The following is a 7,888-nucleotide window of genomic DNA, read 5'->3' on the forward strand; positions in this document are numbered from 1 at the left end:
AGTCAATTATCAAGTTTGGCAGCTGTGGTTTACTTTGGTGAGTAATAAATTCATCACCACAAGAAGAAAAACTTGCTATGATTTAATCAGAGGCAGAGCCAGGAAGTAGTCCACCCCTGGTTCTTACTATCAGGTCAAACTATTGAAAGGTGGAGGAACTGGTGAAACCTGCTGGAAAGGAGCGAGTCATTATGCCTTGTTTGATGAAGGTTGCTGCATTCTCTCTCTCTCTCTCTCTCTCTCTCTCTCTCTGACAAAACTGAATTATTCTTCAAGGCAATACCTTTTTCCCCAGAAATGTAGCTTGTGTTAGTGGTGTGCTGTGATGGCTCCTGCCCAGTTCTTCCCTTTTTGATCCAGTCACTTGGTATGTAAACCTCTTTAACATTGTCCCTTCCTGGCACCTTCTGTGCTCTTGGGCACACCCCTCCTTGGGTCTATATAAGGAAATAAAAAGCACAGATGGTAGAAGGACTGGGCGGGCAGGTGAGTAAAGCAGGGCAGAACTCTCTTATTAAAACTTTCTTACTTAAAGACAGTTACTTCAAAGAAGTGTGAGGCTAAGGGAACTCGCCAAAAAGTCCAAGCTGGTACTTGTAGGAGGGAAAGAGTGTGGGAAAACAATTATTTCTTGCAAAATAAATTGCTGAAACCACCTCGGTATCATGAACTAGTGATGATGTAATTGAGTTAGATGATCTGACTATGACAGATGAGAGTACCCAGAGTCCAAGTGTTGTAATAAGTGCACAACTTGTGGGTCTCTGCTGGGATGGGTCAACACACTCAATGGGTATTTGGAAATGTGTGGGGTGTCTAGCATCTAGAAGAGTGGGTTTCATGTATTAGGTATTCGCCAAATATTTGTTAATGGATGAATAAATTTGCTTTTTTTAATAACACTTCTGTGAGATAGGCAGAGAAAATATACTCAATCCTATTTTACAGAGATTCTGAACTTACCAAAGTCACATAAATGGTAAAACTAGAGCAGAACCTAAATGTTTTAAGTCCCCTACACCGCATATTCTGCTGTGTGTGTGTGTGTGTGTGTGTGTGTGTGTTTTCTTTCTTTCTTTTTTTTTTTGAGACAGAGTTTTGCTCTTGTTGCCCAGGCTGGAGTGCAATGGTGTGATCTCGGAACACTGCAACCTCCGCCTCCTGGGTTCAAGCCATTCTCCTGCCTTAGCCTCCCTAGTAGCTGGGATTACAGGTGCCCGCCACAATGCCCAGCTAATTTTTTGTATTTTTAGTAGAGATGGGGCTTCACTATGTTGGCCGGGCTGGTCTGGAACTCCTGACCTCAGGCGACCCACCTGCCTCAGCCTCCCTAAGTGCTGAGATTACAGGCGTGAGCCACTGCACCTGGCTCTGCATTCTGTTTAATAGTTCATAAGCAGTTCATCTTAGCCATCTTAGAGGATGGAAGAAGAAGGAAGTAGAGTGCTTGGAAAGGTTACAAATCATACCCTATGCACATTCTCATTCACAAAATTGTACCACAGATAGAAAAGAGGGAAGGTTTATAGCTACCATGGTTGATCTCTCCCATCTCCACATTGAATCCATGTGTAGCACACTGGAGGAGGCAGTTACTTCAAAGAAGCGTGATGGTTCATGGTGGGCTTTGGAGGGAGACAAACCTGGAGCCTACTCCTAATTCTTTTTTATTTTTCTGGAGATGGAGTTTTGTGCTCGTTGCCCAGGCTGGAGTACAATGGCGTGATCTCGGCTCACTGCAACCTCTGCCTCCCAGGTTCAAGTGATTCTCAGCCTCCCAGGTTGCTGGGATTACAGGTGTATACCACCATGCCCAGCTAATTTTGTATTTTTAGTAGAGGCAGATTTTCTCCATGTTGGTCAGGCTGGTCATGAACTCCTGACCTCAGGTGATCCACCCACCTCGGCCTCCCAAAGTATTGGGATTACAGGTGTGAGCCTCTGCACCTAGCCTCTTAATTCTATTACTTACTTGCTATGTGTCTTTAGATAAATTAGTTATCTTTTCTGAGACTCAATTCCCTTTCTTATAAAATGAGAATAATGCCGCTGACATTTTAAAGTTCTTTAAGGGGTTAAATCAGAGTCAGTGTCTAATGTTTGGTGTAGAATAAGTGTTGGATTAAGAGTGTAGGGTTGGAATGTTATGAGGACAGGACTGAATGCGCCTAAGAGAAGTTAAATTTTCCAGCATGGCTTCCCTTCACCTACAGATATGACAGGAAAGTTAATTTCTAGCATTTAGAACTGATAGGCCCTTGATACTTATCCAGTCTAGCTGCTTAGTTTACACTTTGAGGACACTCAAGACTAGAGAAGGTGGTGACTTGTCTGGGTTCACTTGGTGAGTGGTGTAGGAATTAGACACAGAAATAGAACCTAAATAGAATGACTCCTGTTTGTAACTCTTTCTGCTCATGGTTGACATCACAAGGCATGGTAATCTAAGATTTTCACTTACTCTTTTCCTCAGTCGGTGTATACAGCAGAAGCCAGAAGGGTCCTGTTGGGGGCAGATAGGATTACACAGATAGGGGCAGAGCCTACGGGCTCCTGGTGTCCTCCTCAAAGCCCACTTACTGGTTGTGTGACTTGGGCCAGTCACTTCCTCTCACTGAGTCTTAGTTCCACCATATATCAAATAGGGATAATAATACTACCTACCTCTTAAGGTTATCATAAGGATTAAATAAAATAACTCACAAAAAATTGCCTGCAGCATAGCAAACACTCGATAATAGACTTATTTCTAAACTTTTCTTTTTTCTTTTTTTGAGACAGAGTCTCGTTCTGTCACCCAGGCTGGAGTGCAGTGGTGCAATCTCTTGGCTCACTGAAACCTCTGCCTCCTGGGTTCAAGCAATTCTCCTGCCTCAGCCTCCTGAGTAGGTGGGATTACAGGTGCCCATCGTCACATCTGGCTAATTTTTGTATTTTTAGAAGAGACAGGGTTTCGCCATGCTGGCCTGGCTGGTCTCAAACTCCTGACCTCAGGTGATCTGCCCACCTCGGCCTCTCAAAGTGCTGGGATTACAGGCATGAGCCACTGTACCTGGCCTTATCTCTAAACTTTTATTAAAAGCGACTTTAAAACTTTTTTAGGGGAAGATATAGTTTTGTTTGTGTAATATAGTATAATATATAATGTTCTATTAACCTTTGGAAAATATAAAATACATAGCTCTAATGGAATATGTTGATTGCCATTAAATATTGGTACCTATGACAGAAATAAAACATCACGAATAGACTGGTTAATTAAGCTTTCTGCCAGACATGTGGTGCTGCAAAAGGAAAAATAATGGAACTGTACTAGTACTAGTATTATTTCTAATGGAAATACTAGTACTAAAAAGTGAGTTACAATACAAAATATATTAGAATAAATTTCTGCATAGTCTGTAAGGAGTAAATATATCAATTAAAATGGGCACAAAGCAGGCAGCAACATAACTTTGAATGCCTTTCTATAAAGATAGTGACAGCACATGTAGCCAAACAAATAGTTCAGTAAAAGCTAGCATTAAGTATGCGAGCAAATTACTACATTTGAAGCAATGCCAATATCATAGTCATGCAGGCAGTTATATCAAATATTTTGCAGAATGTTAGGATACAGAAAGCAACAAGGAAATAGGCTGAATTCCAACAGAAACCAGCACTATAATTCATACCATATTCCCATAATAATGAACAGACACATGTAAAAAGGCACCATAGAGGTTTCACTCTTTATTCTCAGAACCGAGGAAGACTTTTTCTTTAACACCAGCCAAACATCAAGCCCATACCCTTTGTACTGCTGAATCTTCATCACTGGCTGTCACTGCCCTAGAAATGGAGCCGACATTCCTTAAAAACCAGAAACCCACATTTTTTAACAGACTGATATCACCACTATCTTTTCTTCTACAATAGAGTGCTTACTATCAACTCACTGCTTTTCTTACTGTTTTCTCCAAGTCTTTGTACTTTTCTTGGTTGTTTCAAGATCTGAATATTACTTGGCAGCCCTATTATGGTCCTTTCTCCCAAAGTCTTAAAATACTAAACTGATTTTAATGTTAGAGAAATGCTTGTATTGCCTTTGAACCATGACTTATGCAAAAGAGAGATAACTATAAAGAGAAATAGAAATTATTACAGGACTAATATAAACTCTACATAGATCAGCTTTGTGCCCTATGACACAATTAATTGTAAGATAACTCTTCAAGAGTGTTTTATGTTGCAGCAGCCTGCCATTAGGAGGGTATCACAAGTACTATTGCCTGTCATTCACTATACTACTTGCCTCGTGGTACTGAACTTTTTTATTGGTAGTATTTAAGTTGACACGGGATAATTTTGGGGTACCTCTTTCAGTGGGAAAAATACAAAGTTATGTTAACTTATATGAGAGTTTCAATCATGTGTGTATATATACACTTTAAACCCCAGGGAGATATATTTTTTTTAATGGTAGCCTATTAACATGAGCATGATAATAGCTAATTTCAGTGCTTTTAAAAACCTGGTTCATGGAACACTTGCATGAGAATTTCTTGGGGTGTTTGTTAAAAATCCAGATTCATAGTCTCCATCCCCTGTTCCCCTCCAAAATATACTGAATTTGAATCTCATTTTTAATAAAGTCCCCATTGATCCTAGGCCCACTAAAGTTTGACAACCAGGGCATTTCAGCTTGGAGTTGTTCTTCCCTCTGCCATGTCTCACTGAGCATGTAAAAGCTGCCTGAAGGGAACGGTCCTCTTTGGTATTTGCCCAGATGGCCTATCCAGTTTTGGCTCTGCTGGAATCCCCAGGTTCTTTAAGCTCTTGGGTTTGAACTTTGACTTGTGATGTTTGTCATGGAGCCTTCTCCTTGTTTGATCACCTTCCTGAACAGTCTTCTCTAGGCAGTTACCGTTTTCCTGACCTGTTTTCTCATCCCCCAAACCGCATACACTCCACTGGCTGCTTTGCCCCGTATACTCCCTTCTTTCGGATACACCTCACCTGTGGCTCAGGAGAGAGAACTCCCTGTTAGTGGGGTCCTGCTTAGGCAGCCTCTCTCCTCAGCTCAGACAAGCCATGGAAAGGGGTACTTAAAAAGATGACATGTAGCCTCCTCACTCAGAGAGTAGAGCTGTAGGCATCCCAAAGAGGAACTTGTGACCAAAAAACATAAATTAGACTTCAGTGGGATGGAGAGTAGATGCTCGTTTGTGACCAAATAACTTTCTACAATATAGAAATGAAGAAGTTTCAAGCTCCTCTCCACCTCAAATTCAGGGCACGTTTTTCATGATGAAAGTTTACACAAAAATCTGAGTTTTTGTGGTATGTTCTTCAGTTCTGGCCCATTTTTAAACAAATTAACTACGCTAATCAGATCATTTAGAAAGGAGCTAGGCAAATGCGCCCAACATTTAGGGAGCAGAGTGCCACTTGGGCATGAAAGGATCTAGGAGGATTCTGATTGGCAATGTGGAAGATGCCATGAAGTCACCTGAGTGTTTTGGCTACTGAAACAATAATCTTCCATCATAGATACTTATAACCGTTGCTAGGTAGGGTTTTCTTAAATGCTGATGGATGGATCTTGGTATACAGCAGCGGGTTTGCCTCTCAACAGTAATTGAGTATGACAGTGGTCTTCCAGGTTAATGACTGTTAACACAGCAATGAGTGCAAGTGGACCCATTCAAATGTGGAAAGAAAAATATTAAAAATTCTAACTGCTAAAATGTCATATGATGAATAAGATGAATGTTCACTTTTGCTTTTTCTAGTTTTCATATAGCCTCTAAAAAATAAACAGACGTTTATTGAGAGTATGTGATCAACAGTTTTTTTTTTTTTTTTTTTATTTTTTTTTTTTTTTTTTTGAGACAGAGTCTCCCTCTGTCGCCCAGGCTGGAGTGCAGTGGCGCGATCTCGGCTCACTGCAAGCTCCACCACCTCCTGGGTTCACGCCATTCTCCTGCCTCAGCCTCCCGAGAAGTTGGGACTACAGGCACCCGCCACCACGCCCAGCTAATTTTTTTTGTATTTTTAGTAGAGACGGGGTTTCACCATGTTTGCCAGGATGGTCTCAATCTCCTGACCTCGTGATCCACCCGCCTCTGCCTCCCAAAGTGCTGGGATTACAGGTGTGAGCCACCGTGCCCGGCCAACAGTTTTTTACTAAGATACACATTCAAAAAAATATTGGAGACCACTGGTCCATAAGGCAATCAGTTGGCATACAAAGCAAAATAGATTAGATTCTAGTTTGCTGAGCAATTTCTCAATTGTGTGCTATTTACTTGTCATTTAGCCATTGAGTTCTTGGCTAGGAGTACAAGCCTATAGGTAAGGAAGGATCCACTGCTGGTAATTCAGGAACTCCAAGCAAAACCACGGAGTCACAGCCATGGTTGGCTGCTTTCTCCCCTCCCCTTCCCTTAGGTGGAGGGATGCAGTGAAAATACAATGGCTTAGGAGGCAGACACACTTCAGTATGACTCCAAACTCTGCCTCTTATTAACTTTATGATTTTGAGAAAATAACAACCTATAACTGAGCAGAGCCTCAGCTTCCTCATATGCATGATGTGTTTTTGTAAGAACAAAATGAAATAACATAAGTAAAGCCCCTAGGATAGGATAGTGCTTGGTGCATAGAAGGCACTGAACAAAGGTGGCTGTCTCTGCTTCCCTCATTTCTCACTTGTACATCCCCTCACACATACTGAGAGCATCCCTGAGTCTGTAAGATATGGCCAAGTGAAATATTTGAGAATGACATGGCTTGGGAACTACATGGCCATAAGCCTTGCCAAGTTAAAAGCAAAAACACTGCAATTAATCATGAAAGGGAACCATGCCAGATGGTGCTGTCTAAATGGAAGCTCTTTATCTACACAGAGGGCCTTATATGCCCAGTCTCCACCCAAGGGAGAGGACAGTACAGTATGTAGTCTCAATCTCTGGTGCAGGCCTTGGGTGGCCTCTGGACGGGTACTCCAGAGGAGTACCTGTTGGAATACTGCCACGTGCCTGGACATTCTGGCATTTGCAAATAGAGCCCCAGCTGGGCAGGCAAGGCAGGGGTGACAGAGCTTTGTGAAGACTATGCTATGACTGGGTGACTTGTGAAGCTTCCTTTCTGATTTGCTTTTGCCAGGATAGAAGTATTTTCCTATGCAGCTGATTTTAACCCAGGATGAAGTAGGATAAGGGAGTGACAGGTTGGCAGGATCATTTTGTGTTCAACGTACTTGATGAGGTTGTTAAAAAGTCACTGGATTTCCCCTTCTCCCTAAAGCATACTTTGTAGATTTCCCTTTTCTCCCCTAAAGCATACTTTGCTGCTTCTGCTCTGTCCCCCATGCCTTGCCTGCCCCACTGGGGCTCTATTGCAAATGCCAGAGTGTGCAGGCAGGTGGCGGAGCTCCAACAGAGAAAGTTCACTGCAACCTCCGCCTCTAGGGTTCAAGCGATTCTCCTGCTCCAGCCTCCCGAGTAGCTGGGACTACAGGTGTGAGCCACCACGCCTGGCTGATTTTTTTGTATTTTTTGTAGAAATAGGGTTTCACCATGTTGCCCAGGCTGGTCTTGAACTCCTGAGCTCAAGCAATCCTCCTGCCTTGGCTTCCCAAAGTATTGGGATTACAGGTGTGAGCCACTGTACCCGGTCAGTGGTCACTTTTCAACATGAAATTGGAAGGGTCAAATATCCAAACCAAAGTATAGAGCAAAAAAAGATTTTATTTACATAATCTTATTGGATCCCCACAATGACTCTATGGCATATATACTATTAAGCCATTTTATAGATAGGAAAATTGAGGCTCAGAGGCTTTAAGTAATGAATGGCCTAACATCATTCAGCTAATAAGTAGAGGGATATCGGGATTTGAGCC

This window comes from Theropithecus gelada, chromosome 2, assembly GCF_003255815.1.
Source record: "Theropithecus gelada isolate Dixy chromosome 2, Tgel_1.0, whole genome shotgun sequence".
Lineage (NCBI taxonomy): Eukaryota > Metazoa > Chordata > Mammalia > Primates > Cercopithecidae > Theropithecus > Theropithecus gelada.